Genomic DNA, 15,584 nt, shown 5'->3' with positions numbered 1-15,584 from the left:
GCCTTTGCTTTTGCATGTGATGCATGCCTCAGTGTCAGAGGCCGTTTTCTATTTATCCATCTGTTTTGTCTGTTCCACCATGGACCACGGTCTGTCTGTCTCTCTCACAACGGTTATCTCAGTGTCAATCTGTGGGCTATTTCGAAATGAAAACCCGTTCCTGTTACTCACATGTAATAATTGAGGGGATCAAACAATTCCTCATCTGACACTACGGAACTAATGAGCCAACATTTATAACAAGATATAGTTTATTGTCAATATAACAGTCCATCTTGAGTTATATAGGTTAAATTCTGTCCATAACCAAACCATGATCTCAACGTGTTTCCAATAAACCGCTTTTTAATGTATTGTCGCAAGCGCTACCATTGTAGCTGAAGGAGTTTCATAATTAATAAACATAGAAATCAAGCAATGAAACGGCAGAGATGGTTTTGAGACTGCTGAATGCCCTCGCCCAGAGCAACATTCAAAACAAGGTTTAAAAACCGCCAGCGTGCAGGAGGAAGGGAGGAGAGGAAAGGGAACCACAAAAAAACCACGGGAGTTTTGGAAGCTTAGGGAGTTTTTCTTTGACCACAACATAGTTGCGCAAAGGGTCGGATATTGTTGCTGTTAAATATGAATAAAATGCAACGTTTGTTTGCAGCTGTTTCTGTTTCGGTCACTTTTAACTGACTAATTCTTAATTCCATTTGCCTGGGATGATTCCATAAATTTTCGTATCCTTGCCAAACAAAAATCGATCAATGTGAAACTTCAAAATTTCAATTGACCCCAGCCTCAATAGATTTTTAGGCGAGGATTTATAAGACAGGTGGAACAGGCAGCTGCATAATGGGAGCATCAACACCACACCGCATCTGCATGCACTTATAGCGGTGGAATCGGATCGGGCGCAGTACCTATATGGTAATACCAAACCCCGGAAAAGCCGAGGTTGTGAGTTCGAGCTTTACTGAGAGGAGCTGATGGTTTTGCTTGTGACATTTCTACAGGAATCGAAAGTTCAATTGAAGTATCCCCCAACTTAATCGACGTTTCACTGTTTTATTCTCGCACTTAGTTTCCTTTTGCACACAATATTGTAACGGAGGATGAGAGTTGAAATTACATATGAGATGGAGTGGAGGCGTTTTGACATTTAATCAATAACTAGGATGTAAAGAATAATGTACCGGAAACAGACTCGATTTCAAAGGTAAGATATATAAAGGCATTGGTTTTGTCCACATAATTCCTACACGACATCCAATAGAAACAAGGATTTTCCTGAACATTTCGCTGAAAATTTTGTGCTCAGTGTTGCAATGCTCGTGCATTGGACTTCTCGCTGATTCTGTTCGAGAGAAACATTCAAACTTGTCGATTCGAGTCCCATCAAAGTCCAATTGTAAATTAATAGAATGGTTACCGCACAGCAGGAGGCCATTCGTCCCATCGACAGCGTGCCAGCTCTCAGCTCGTGCCACTCCCCTGTCCTTTCCCCATAGGCCTGCAGGACAGGTTTGGCTGGTTCTGAGGCTGGAAAGAAATTGTTTGCAACAAACCGCAACTGTCTGCGATAGCCAGAAGGTTTCATGTTTTGACTATGAAATCCACTCAGGTTTACCTGCTCGCCACTACACTGTGTAAAGCTCCATTCATTGCTCGAATAAATAAGAGCTCCAGTTGCGGACTGCATTTCCCAAGCTCAGATCCTGAGAGATCGCCAGGGAGCGAAGCACGTTTAAACCGTCGCCCAATTATGTTTTACGCTTTTACAACATTTCAAGAGAGCAAAAGAATTTCCCCTCAAGATGCAATGACCTTTTCTGACATTGGCTTCGCATGCATCTTTCTGTCTCCCCCTGTCTCTGCCTCTTGTATTTCTCTGCTTTTCGCTGATTAAGTTCTCAGGCGTCAATGGACGGCCTGGGCTGATCTAACCTGCAACAAGGGCAGAAATGGCTAAGAAAAGATGTGCACAATAGGAAAGGAATGGTGTAAATTTGGGGCAAATATGTTCACAGATATGTCCCTTCGCCCTCGCAGTGAAATAAAGCAGCACCGATTACAGTTGTCTTAAAGTAGAGAGTACATTATGAGAAGGCCGAGACAGACGACAATAAAGAGCAAATGATGCTGCAAATTCTTATTTGACAATACAAGTCACATATTTAAGATTAGTTTTGTAAACACATTCCAATATTGTTGACTTGGAATAATCATCAATGCTCGCACGGCAGTTGGACGCCTGTGTCCAGTTGGAAAGCTGTCAGAAATAACATGCAGAACATTGACTTTCTGCTGAGCAGACCATGAGCCTCCTTCTTGAAAATGGTTTTACAGTCCCGCAAAGAGGGGATTAAGCATCATGGTATTTGAATGGAACTGTGCCCACTTACATAGCTGGACGTGTAGGGGGCATTTCCCCTTCCTTAAAGAACAGTAATGACACAGTTGCAGAATTTGATCGCACCACTCGCAATTCGCCCCAAGGATGAGCCGAGCCGATCACGTAGAGTTAATACAATTCCTCCAGTCAGTAAATACAGTTGGCATATCAAGAAAATATAAGAAATCACCGTGACTTAGTCACTGAGCGCGCAGCTTAATGGATAAGGTATGTTATCAGGAAATGACAGTTTTGATGAGATTTACATTCAAAGCCTATTTTATGTAATATTCAGTCAAATGCTTGGAAGGTTTATCAGCAACAAACGCTTTAAAAAGTAGATGAGCATAATCGATTAGCAGTCCATTGCCTTAACCTCTCCTCTGCCATCTAGCACAACTCGGCTATTCCATTTAAGGCTTTTTACACCCGGACTGAACTACGCTGCAAAATGTCTCCTTCACGATGTGTCCTGCCCGTGCACCCAGATCGACAATATTATAAATGTACTATCAGCTTCTGTAAGCAAACGGCCTTTAGATACTACAGGATGGCTGTGAAATGTCTCCTCAAAAAATGAGGTGCGTGCCCCTTTTAAATAGACCAGGCAGCTGGACACGCCGGTTTCAAAACCGACCAAATGCAGAACTCTCTACAATTAGAACACATTAGGCGTACTGTGTGCAATGCTGGTCGCCATATTAAAAAGAAGATAGCGAGGCTCTGGATAGGGTGCGGAGAAGATCGTATACTATCAGGAAAGAATCGACAGGCTCAATTTATTTTATAGTGAAACGAGAAGTCTGAGGGGGGACCTAATAGAGCGCTTTAATATCCTGAAATGTTTTGACAGAGTAGATACAGAGTGTTTTCACTTGTGGGGAAGAGTATTACTCGAGACCATCATTATAAGAAAAATCAGCAACAAATCAAATTGGGAATTAAGAAGAATCTTCTTTAGCCAGAGAGTGGTAAGAATGCAGAACTTACTGCCACCAGACAGGTGAAATCAAATATTATAGTTGCATGTAAGGAGCGGTTAGATGAATAAATGAGGGAGAACTGAATGGAGGGCTATGCTGTTAGTGCTCGATGCGGAAAGAGGGGAGGATGTTCCAGTGGACCACAACGTCGATATTGACAGGTTGGGCCGAAAAGCCTGTTTTTGCGCTGAATATCCGATATGATATCATGAATTCGGCACCTATGAGTCCATTTCAAAAGCCAACATCTCGCAACTTTCAGACCTAGAGGAAATAACACCGATTAATATTCCGGGCTTACAGTCTTTCAAAAAAATGTCAAGATTTATGCTCCTTAAAACCGACCTCTTTGACCAAGTTTTGGGCAACTGCCATAATTTCTCTTTTATGTGGCTCGGTGTCAGCGTTATTTAATTTGGTTTAAACTGTTGTGGAGCACCCTGTGACGTCTAACTATGTTAAAGGCCTTACATAAATGCAAGTTGTTATTGTTGTTGTAATATTTCATCATTGCCTCCCTGTTTCAGGATGCAAAGACAACGTGCTCGTTGAGAAGGCATGCGGCATACTTACCTTTATTAGCCGAGGTATATTGTACAATAGCAGCGAAGTTATGCTTGAGCTATATAAAACATTATTTGGGCCACAGCTAGAGCACTGCGTACACATCAGTACAGGAAAGAGGTAATTGCACGAGAGAGGGTACAAAAGAGATTAACGAGGATGTTGCATGGACTGGAGAGTTTTAGCTTTGTGTAATGATTCGATAGGCTGGGTTTGTTTTCATTGGAACATTGGGAGCTGAGGGGAAACATTATTGATTTGTTCAAAATTCTGAGGGGCGGAGAGAGAGTGGATGGGAAGGACCTATATTTCTGTGCAGAATGGTCAACAAATAGGGGAGATAGATTTAAAGTCATTGGTAGCAAGTTGAGAGGGGAATTGATGGGGAATGGCTTCACGCAGAGCAAGTTGGGAGTCTGGAACTCTCTGGCTGAAAGGATGGTGGAGACAGAAACCCTCACCGCATTTAAAACGCACTTGGATATGCATTTGAAATACAATAACGTACAGGGCTACGGACCAAAAGCGTAAACATGGGATTCCTCTGGGTAGCTCCTTGTTGGCCGGCCTTGACCGAATGGGCCGAAAAATCCTTCTTCCCTGCCTTTAATAACCATGATTCTATGATTCAGTTCTAAGCGAGGATCTTACTACAAGTAAGCCGGACGTGGAGACTTTATGAGTAGAATTAAGAGATAGGAAAGGATTTAAGACAATAGTGGAAGTTGTGTATATACGCCCTAGTCGCAGCTGTGAAGCAACAGAATAAATAAATGTCGAGATTAGACAAGAGTGTATTCAAGACAGTGTGGTTTTAATATGGAATTTAAATTTTCATATATATTGGGATAACCGGACTAGCACATGTCAGAAAAATTGTGAATTTCTTGAGTGTGTCCGGGCTAGTTCTACAACAATATGTTCCAGAACGAGCAAGGGGCATGCCAATTTACATTTAGTAATGAGTAACGAGCCGGATTCATTCAAAAGCCTAAGGGTAAGTTAAAATGTTTTTAATAGCGATCAAAACATGATCGACTTCAACGTAACGTTTGACAGGGAGATACATGAAACAGCTACTACCATTCTAGATTTCTGTAAGGCCGACTTCAAGGGGCTGAGAGAGAGACTTCCAGAATACACTGGGAAAAATCTGTTAATGGGTAAAACGACAGGAGGTGTTAAAATAATTAAAAGTAATACAGATTCAATTTATCCCCCTGAGGGGCCAAAGAAAACAGGCATGGACGACTAAAGAGGTAACGGACCACTTTGAACTAAGTGTAAAAACGTACACAAATGCGAAAAATAGCACAGATCCTGGTGAATGGGAAAGCTACAAAGAAGAGCAAAGGGACACAAAGCAGATAGTAAGTGGCACAAAGAGGGAGAATGAAAATAACCAACTGGTGAAATGAACAGACACACAGCAGATGTAAGTTAACGCAGAGAATTATGACGTGAAACGTTTTCGTAGGATGAGGAGAGGCAATGTGAATTAATGATACAATTTTAACGGGGCCAGATTTATGCATGAAAATTTAAATCCCCATTTAAGCATCTGCCTCTGGAGATCAATGATCCTGAAACCGGTCATAATGCTCCCTGTATTGTATTAACCAGCTCTAAAACGTACAATTTTAAAGAGGGGGCAGGATCTGGAAGACATTTGAACGTTTCCTTTGTTAATAGGCCAATAGAGTATAAAAACAAGGAAGTTATGCCAAACAATTATAAAACACTTATGAGGTCTTAGCTGGATTTTTGCGTGGGTAACAAACTTCAGGGAAGAGATCAAGCCCTTGGAGAGGGTGCAGAATAGATTTACTAGAATACTGCCAGAGTTGGGGACCTCATTTATACGAAGAGACTGGAGAAGCTGGGATTTTTTTCCTTTGAATAGAAAATGTTAAGAGGCGATTTATGGCGCTAGTTCAAAATTATGAAGTGTTTTGATAGTTAAAAAGGAAAAAGCTTCAAAATATGACATTTAAATTGATAAAATATCGATAGTCACAGATGGGGGTCGAACCAATGATCCTCGGTTTACGAGACCGACGCCTTACCACTTGGCCACCGTGCCCTGATGAACTGTGTGACTGGCGGCGTATTGCTACCGAATCCCATGTCATTTCAATTCGGTTGTTTCAACACACGCAGATACAAAGATATAAAGTGGGATAATGGAACGGGCAAATGACCAGCGTCATTTATTTGAAACTATCATAAAACATTTCATAAAATCATACATACCGAAGGAGAGTACTTGGTCCATCGTACTCTTGAACGAGCTATCCAATTATTCCCAGATCTTTCCACAACGCCGTGCAAAATGTTCCTCTTCAAGCATTTATCCAATTCCATTTTGAGGGTTGCTATTGACTCTGCAGTGCTATGGGGAAGTAACAGAGTGGTGAGACTTGCTGAGAGTCAGCACGGGCTCAACGGGCCGAACTGCCTTCTTCCATGCTGAAAAAATTCTATGAATCAATGACTCTATGATTCACCACCTTTTCAGCAGTGCATTACAGATCAAAGCTTAAAAAAAAACATGTCTCTTTCACTTTCATCTGTTTCGTCTGTTGTCCTCTGTATGTTGCCAGAACTGGATAGTTTCGGTTATGGAGAAAGATTGGGTTTGTTTTCTTCGGAACAGATGAGGATAAAGGGTGACATAATTGACGTGTATAACATTATGCGGGGCCGAGATAGTGTGCATAAGAAACACCTGTACCCCTGAGCAGAGAGGTCAATAACCAGGGGGCATAGATTTAAAGTAATTGATGAAAGGATTACACGAGAGTCGAGGAGAAATGTTTTCGCCCAGAATGAATTTGGGTCTGGAACTCACTGACTGAAAAGTTGGTGGAGACACAATCCCTCATCACATTTAAGTAGTACTTGTATATGGATTGAATCGCCCTAATCTGCAACGCTGCAGATCATAAGCTGTGAAGTGCGATTCGGCTTGATAGCTCTTTTGATTGGCGGAAATAGGATGTGCCGAATGCTCTCCTTCCCTGACGCAAACTTCTCCGATTCTGTGATTCTATGAGGTTTGTTTCATGCACATATCTGTATCCCACCATCGATGGGATCTTGCTGTGTGGTAATTGGCTGCCTTATTGCCCTACAGCAAATCCAGTGACTACACTTCAAGAAGTACTTCATGTTTTGTAAAGCACGTTTTAATAAAATATTAATTCAGTGCATGTGGGCGTAGCTAGCAAGGCTGACATGTATTGCCCAACCCTAATTGCGTTTGAGAAGATAGTGATAAACAAACTTCGTGGACCACTGCAGTACTTGAATATGCACTTGATGGCTGCGGTCCAAGAGCTAGAAATTAGATTTGGCAGCATACTACACAGTCCACCAGCAAGGACGCGATGGGCTAAATGGTTTCCTTCTGTGCTGTAAATTTCAATGCTCTGTGGTTCAGTCACTGAGGTGGTGTACTACCAATGTACTGTTGTAGAAGGAGTTCCAAGATTTTCACCGCACGATAATGGAAAGGCGATATATTTCCTGGTTCATTGTCTGCAGAGTTGATACTCGAGTTGGAAAATTCAATCTTCAACGATCATGCCCACTTCTGACCTTATGATGAAGGGCAGGTCATTGATGAAGCAGGTGATGAGGAACTCCTGCAGCGATATCCTGGGCTGAGATGATTGGCGTCGAACCACAACCATCTTCTTTGAGGCTAGGTATGTCTCAAGCAGTGGCAAATAACCCCGCAATCATTTCAACGTTCGAAGCCTCCTTGTTGAAACATTCGAACAAATAATATTTTGATGTCAAAGACAATAACTCTCGCCTCATTTTAGAATTAATCACTGTTGGCCATATTTGGACCAAGGCTGTAATGATGTCTGGAGGCTGGGGATCCTGTCGGAACTCAAACTGAGCAACGGCGGGCAATTGGGTCATACTATGTTCGTGAAAGATGCTACAGGAATGCAAGCTCGTGCCTTTACTGTTTGAAAACAGCGCACACTGCATGATGTAGGATCACATGGGTCATCGACCTGAAATCTTACTCCCACCTTCCTCTTCCCACAGCCCCTAACCAGAGTTTCAAAGCATGGCACGTTTTAAAACGCCAGTTTAAAACAAATTGTTTCATTCTATATTTCTTAAAGATTAATAAGGCACAACAGGAAGACAGATATCCCAGTTTGCCGATGATGCAAATATTGGTGATATGGTAAGTAGGGCAGTCATTAGCGTATACTTATAAATATATATTGATAGATTAAACGAATGGACGATTCAGTGGTAGATAGATTCCAAGCAGTTAATTGTGTGGTCACCCATTTTAGATCATACATTTTAGATCCGAGTCCTATTTAAATGGAGCACAGCTCGGAGGGATGGATTTCCAAAGTGGTTTGCAGTCCAAGTGCCCATCCCGCTACCGTGCAGTAGCAAGTTACAAATATATTCGAAACAACTAATGGCATATTAGGCTTGAAAACTAGGAGTTGGACTATAATGCAATGGAAGTTTTTCTTCAACTGAACAGAGATGTAGTTAGACTATATCTGGAGTACTCTAAGTTATAGAATATAATAGATTCAAAGAAGTTTACAGCACAGAAGGAAGCAATTTTGGCCCATCCTGTCCGTGCCACGGTTATCCAGCCTAATCCCACTTCCCAGTTCTACGTCCATAACCCTGCACGTTACGGCACTTCAGGTGCACATCCAAATACTTTTTAAATGTGCTTAAGGTTTCTGCCTCTACCACTCTGTAGGCAGTGCAGTTTAGACAACCTCAACTATCTGCATGTGGAAATTTTACATCACATCTCCTGTAAACCTTCTCCAATTACTATAAATATATGCCCGCTGGTTGTTGAGCCCTCTGATATGGGTAATAAGCCGTTTCTATCCATTATATCCAGTCCGTTTGTGGGCACGGCCCCTTAGAAATGATAGGCTGGATTGGAATGTGTACAGTTCTTTATCACCAGAATGTTACCAGGTTGCGATGGGTTAAATTATGAGGAGAGATTACATAAACTAGACCTGTACTCCCTGGAATATAGAAGGTTAAGTGGTGATTTGATTGAAGGTTTTAATATTTTAAAACGAATTGATAAGACAGATAGAGATAAAGCTTTTTTTTTACCGTTCTTGGGGGAGTTTACGACAAGAGGACATAATGTTAAAAGCAGAGGCAGGCCATTCGGCAAAGAAGTTAGGAAAATCTTCTTCACGCAAAGGGTGATGGATTTATGTTCTACAAAAAGCAGGATATACTAGCTCAATTAAAAATTTTAATTTTAGATTAATAATTTTTGCTAAACACTGGTTAAAATGATGTGGAGCCAATGCAGATGGATGGAGTTACGATGGAGCTCAGCCAAGAATGGACACAAAGGCGAATAGGCACAAGGGGCGGAATGGCCTAATCCTGTACCTGTGTTCAGTCCATTGGCAGAACACCTAATATAAGTAAAGAAACGTTGTCTTGAAGGGTTAATTAAAATATATTATTTGCAGAGATTATGGACCGCTTACACGCTTTTATAACAAACAAGCATTTAGTCTAATTGTCAAATCAGTTGGTTGAACATTTACCAGGAACAGAGACACATCAGTTGGATTTTAATTCCAACCCATTAACATCTCGGCCATCCTGGTCATGGGCACGCTGCAGTGCCGTGCTTGGAAATTCGGCAAATTGCTTGCAGACTCAAAATTTAGTTTTCAGCGCAGAGCAAACTTCACGTCTGCATACTATGCAAACGTGGGAGGATATATACCTTATGTTTAACAGTGGGCGGTGAAAAGCTGTACCACAAAAGCACAGCAGTAGGCAAATAACGCATTGAACTGATCGTCCGTAACTTGACAACAAACCCCCGTGCTTTAACCCACAGAACATGAAATCTTCCCGTCAACACTGAACATCTTTTAATGAATAATGTTAAAATGCGCGTCAACCACCCAGTGTCAGCAAGCTGAGATTGAACCAGCGAATTAAGAGATAACTCATAAGGTATGGAGTAAACTGATGTGGGTAGCGATGGAGAGTGACAGAGAGAAAGTCATATTTGGACGGATAAACAGATTCCCAATGAGAAAAGCTTACAGAAATTAACTGCAACTGAAATAGATACACAGTGAGACTGACAAGCGGAAAGAAAGTCAAATTCAGAGAGAAATAGAATGAATCATAGAGAGAGAAAAAGAGAACCAGCACATTAAAGGTGAGAAAATCCCTGCTGGCACGGTCGGAAATTAAATCCGTGAACTGAGGTTTACAGGTGAAAACACAAGATAACTGAGAGAGGATTGTAGCATCACAGAAGCATGGCTAGAGACACTTTCCCCAGAGCACGGCAAACTGTTCGCCATCAACTAGTTACTCAATTTGCTTCGAGAGGTTGTCACCCCTCAGCTTAAGAATGCGCAGGTAGAGGTGGAGTGGGTGACCAGCAGACAGAATAGCAGGACTTGGCAGGTAGTGCACGAGGGCCGAGTCCATCTCACTCGCCAACAGATATTAGCTTCTGAGTACCGGTGTTGAGATAGTGTTTCTGGGGAGTGCAGCCAGATCTAAATCCACGGCACCGCAGGTGGCGCAGCTGCACAGGGGAGGAGGGAGGAGAATGGCAGAGCTATAATGGTAGGAGATTCAATAGTCAGGGGAGCAGACAGGCGTTTCTGCAGCCGCAGCCCTGGCACCAGAATGAGATGTTGACTCCCTGGAACCAGGGTCAAGGATGTCACCGAGCAGCTGCAGGGAATTTTGATGGAGGAATGTGATCAGTCAGAGTTCATGGTCCATACTGTTACCAATGACACAGCAAGAAAGAGAGATGAGGTCTTGCAGGCAGAGTTTAAGGAGCTACGAGAGAGATTAAAAAGCAGGACCTGAAAGGTAATAATTTATGTAATACTCCAGGTGCCACGAACGAGTGAGTTCAGAAATAGGATGATATAGCACGTGAATGCATGGCAGGAGAGATGGTGCAGGAGGGAGGGCTTTAGTTTCCTGAGAAATTGGGTACACTTTTGGCGGAGTTGGGACGTGTACAAGCCGAATTGGTTGCACCTCAATAGATTCTGGACCAATAACCTCGCGTGGTGGCAGGGTGGGAGGTATCGGTTGCTCGTGCTGTGGGGGAGGGTTTAAACTAGTTTGGCAGGGGGATGGGAACCTGAGAATAGATTCAATAGGGAGGCGAGTAGAGTTGGAATTAAAAAGCAAAAATGTAGAAATTGAGCTGTAAGACAGAAGAAACAAGCAGGAAAAAAGGGTAAAATATAAATTTTAAAGCTTTTTCTCTAATTGCACGTAACATTCGTAACAAAACAGATGAGTTGACCGCACAAATAGATACAAATGAGTATGATCTGATAGACATTACAGAGACGTGGTTGCAAGGTAACCAGGACTGGAAACTAAATATTCTGGGGTATTTGATATTTTGGAAGGACAGACATAAAGGAAAAAGATGAGGGGTGATCTTATAGAAACATTAAAAATAATGAAAGGGATAGACAAGATAGAGGCAGAGAGGTTGTTTCCACTGGTCGGGGAGACTAGAACGAGGGGGCACAGCCTCAAAATACGGGGGAGCCAAATTAAAACCGAGTTGAGAAGGAATTTCTTCTCCCAGAGGTTTGTGAATTTGTGGAATTCTCTGCCAAGGAAGCAGTTGAGGGTAGCTTACTGAATGTATTCAAGTCACAGATAGATAGATTTTTAACCAATAAGGGAATTAAGGGGTACGGGGAGCGGGCGAGTAAGTGGAGCTGAGTCCATGTCCAGATCAGCCATGACCTTGTTGAATAGCGGAGCAGGTGCGAGGGGCTAGATGGCCTACTCCTGTTCCTAATTCGGATGTTCTTATGTTAAGAGGTGGGGTCACACTGTTAATAAAATGGGATCAGTGCATTAATGAGAAACGATATCGGCTCAGAGGATCAAGAGGTTGAATCAGTTTGGGTGGAGTAAAAGGAACAATAATAGGAAAAAGTCGCTCGTGGGCATATACTATAGGCCCCCTAACCATGACTACATGATTGGACAGAGTATAAATCAATAAATAATGGAGACTTGTAAAAAAGGAACAGCAGTAATCATAGGTGATTTTACCTTCTTATTTACTGGAAACACCTAATTGGTCAGGGTAGCCTTGAGGAGACGTTCATAGAGTGTATCCCGGATAGTTTACTTCGACAGTACATGCTACCCCAACCACTGAGCAGGCTATCTTAGATCTAGTACTGTGCAATGAGACAGGATTAATAAATGATCTCGTAGTAAAAGATCGGATAGGAATGAGTGGCCATAATAAGGTTGAATTTCAAACTCAGTTAGAGGGAAAGAAATATGGTTCTCCAACCAGTGTCCGAAGCTTAAATAAGGGGGACAACAAAGGTATGATGGCAGCGTTGGCTAAAGTTGATCGGAAAATAGACTAAAGTGTGGGACGGTTGTAGAGCAGTCGCAGACATTTAAGGACAAAAAAATAACTCGGAACAATTATGTATCCAATGAGTAGGAAAGACTGTAAGAGAAGAGATAACCATTCCTGTCTAACTAATGAAATAACGGAGGGTTTCAAATTGCAATCAAAGGCATACAATGTGGTGAAGACTCATGGGAGAAGAGAGCCGCAGAGATCGATTAAAAACATGATTGAAGAGGGAAGATAGATTATGAAAGTAAACGAGAACGAAATATAACAACAGATATTAAGAGTTTCTACAGATATATAAAAAGGAATAGATTGGCTAATATGAATGTTGCTCCCATGGAGGATGAGATTGGGGGTTAATATTGAAGATCAGGGAAATGGCAGAGACATTGAACAAATATTTTGTATTGGCCTTTGCAGTAGATGATACTAAAAACAATCCAATAGTGGATAATCAAGCGAATGTAGGCAGGGATGAACTTAATTCTATCACTATCAAGAACGAAGTACTACGAGTAAAATAATTGGACAAAAGGCGGACAACTCCCCTGGTCCTGATGGCTTTCATCCCAGGGTCTTAAGTGAAGTGGCTGCAGAGATAGTGGATGCATTCGTTATAATTTCTCAAAATTTCCTGGATTCGGGGCGGATTGGAAAACCACAAATGTAACGCCCCTATTTAAAAATGAGGCAAGCATAAAACAGGAAATTATAGACCAGTTAGCCTAACATCTGCCGTTGCGAAAATGCTGGAGTCCATTATTAAGGAAGCAGTAGCGGGACATTTTGAAAAGCATAATTCAATCAAGCAGAATCAGCATGGTTTCATGAAAAGGAAATCATGTTTAACAAATTGCTGGAGGTTTTGAGGATGTAACGAGTAGTTAAGGTGGAACCAATGTATGTCGTGTATTTGGATTTCCAGAAGGCATTCGATAAGTTGACACATAAGAGGTTACTGCCAAGATAACAGCTCACGGGGTTGGAAGTAAATCAAAGATAGAGGCTTTGCTAAATAAGAGAAAACACAGCGTCTGGATAAATGCGTCATTTTCTAGTTGGCAAACAGTGACTAGTGGAGTGACGCAGGTATCGGTACTGGGTCCTCAACTAATTACAATCTGTATAAATGACTTGGATGAAGGGACCGAGTGTAATTTAGCTAAGTTTGCTGATGATACAAATGTGGGTCGGAAAGCAAATTCTGAGGAGAACACAAAAAATCTGCAGAGAGATATAGTTAGGCTAAGTGAATGAGCCACAAGTTGGCAGTTGCAATATAAGGTGGGAAAATGTGAGGTTACCTTCTTTGACAGAAATAATAGAAAAGCAGATTATAATTTAAATGGAGAAAAGTAGTAAAGTGATGCAGTACAGGGACAGATAAGTGTCCTTGTGCATGAATACAAAAATTAGTATGCAGGTACAGCAATTAAACAGGAAGGCGAATGGAATATGCATATTTGCAAGTGAGATAGAGCTTGTAGGCAGATTAGTCCTGCAACAACTGTACCAGGTTTTAGTGAGGCCACACCTGGAGTACTGTGTGCAGTTTATTCTCCGTATTTAAGCAAGGATATACTTGCAATGGAAACTGTTCAGAGAAAGTTCACTCAGTTGATTTCGGAGATGAGGAAAGTTGACATATGAAGATAGGTTAAGTAGGTTGGGAATATCCGCAGTGGAGTTCAAAAGCATGAGAGGTAATCTTATCGAAACTAATAAGATAATGAGCGGGCTCGGCACGTTAGATGCAGAGAGCATATTTGCACTCATAGGGGAAAGGAAAACTTGGGGACATCGACTTAGAACAAGGGACCGCCCATTTATAAGAACATAAGAACGTACGAAATATGAGCATGAATAGGCCATACGACCCTTCGAATCTGCACCACCATTTAATCCGAAAATTGCTGAGCGGATCATGGACTCAGGTCCACTTCCCTGCCCGCTCCCTGCAACCCTGTAATCCCTTATTGGTTAAGAAACTGTCTCTGACTTAAATGTATTCAATATCCCGGCTTGCAGAGCTCGCTAAGGCAGCGAAGTCCACAGATTTACAACCCTCTCAGAGAAGAGATTCCTCCTCATCTCAGTTATAATAGGCGGCCCCTCTTTCTAAGATGATGCCTCTAGTTCGAGTCTCCCCTATCAATGGAAAGCTCCTCTCTGCATCCACCTAGCCAAGCCCCCTCTTTTACTTCTACGTTTTGATAAGATCCCGTCTCATTCTTCTGAATTCCAATGAGTAGAGGACCAGCCTCCTCAATCTTTCCTCATAAGTCAACCCCCTCATCTCCGGAATCAACCGAGTGAACCTTCTTTGAACTTCCAGCAAAGCAAGTATCCTTTCGTAAATATGGAAACCAAAACTATACCCAGTATGCCAGGTGTGGCCTCACAATAGCCGATATAACTGTAGCAAGACTTCATTGCTGTTATACTCCATCTGCTTTGTAATAAATGCCATGATACCACTGGCCTTCCTGATCATTTGCTGTACCTGCAGACTAACCTTTTGTGTTTCATGCACAAGTACCCACAAATCCCGCTGTACTGCAGCACGTTGGAATTTTTCTCCATTTAAATAATAGCTTGCTCTTTGCTGTCAAGGTTTTTTCTGTCAAAGTGCATGACCTCACACTTTCCAACATTATACTCATACATTGGTTTTCATCCCACCTTTATATCGTCAGCAAACTTGGTTACGTTACACTCGGTCCTTTCTTCTCAGTCGTGAATGTAGATTTAAAACTGAGATGAGGAGAAACTTATTTTCTCAATCGTTGAAAATCGATGTAATTCTCTTCCTCAGAGAGCTGTGGAGGCTGGGTCAATGAATAAATTTAAGTCGGAGATAGATATATTTTTCAGTGATCAGGGAGTACAGGCTTATGGGGAGCCGGCCGGGTTGTGAAGCTGCGTCCTTGATTAGATCTTCCATGATTTATTCAATGGCGGAGCAGTGTCAGGGGGTCAAATACTCCTACACCGAATACTTATGTTCTTATGTACTTAAGAATGTTCTGATCGCATCTGTAGCAACCAACTGTTCAGGCAATTCATTCAAAACATTAATTAATTTGTGAATAAGTCAGTAATCTCCTCATCTCAACTCCAGTTTATTTGTGAGCTACATTGGCAATTTAAATCTGAGATTGATAGATTTTTGCTCGATAATGGTAGGAATTGATTTGGTGTCAAAGCAGATGGATGA

The 15,584-nt window shown here is 41.8% G+C and overlaps 1 non-coding gene across 1 annotated transcript; it reads right to left on the bottom strand.

The window, feature by feature from the left end:
- Positions 1-5,938: 5,938 nt before the first annotated feature.
- trnat-cgu (transfer RNA threonine (anticodon CGU)) lies at positions 5,939-6,010 on the bottom strand. The gene has a single exon. It is a non-coding gene; the product is annotated as a tRNA-Thr (tRNA).
- Positions 6,011-15,584: the final 9,574 nt, after the last annotated feature.

This window comes from Pristiophorus japonicus, unplaced genomic scaffold (genome assembly GCF_044704955.1).
Source record: "Pristiophorus japonicus isolate sPriJap1 unplaced genomic scaffold, sPriJap1.hap1 HAP1_SCAFFOLD_282, whole genome shotgun sequence".
NCBI classification, from domain to species: Eukaryota; Metazoa; Chordata; class Chondrichthyes; family Pristiophoridae; genus Pristiophorus; species Pristiophorus japonicus.
This window is presented reverse-complemented; position numbering and strand designations above follow the sequence as displayed.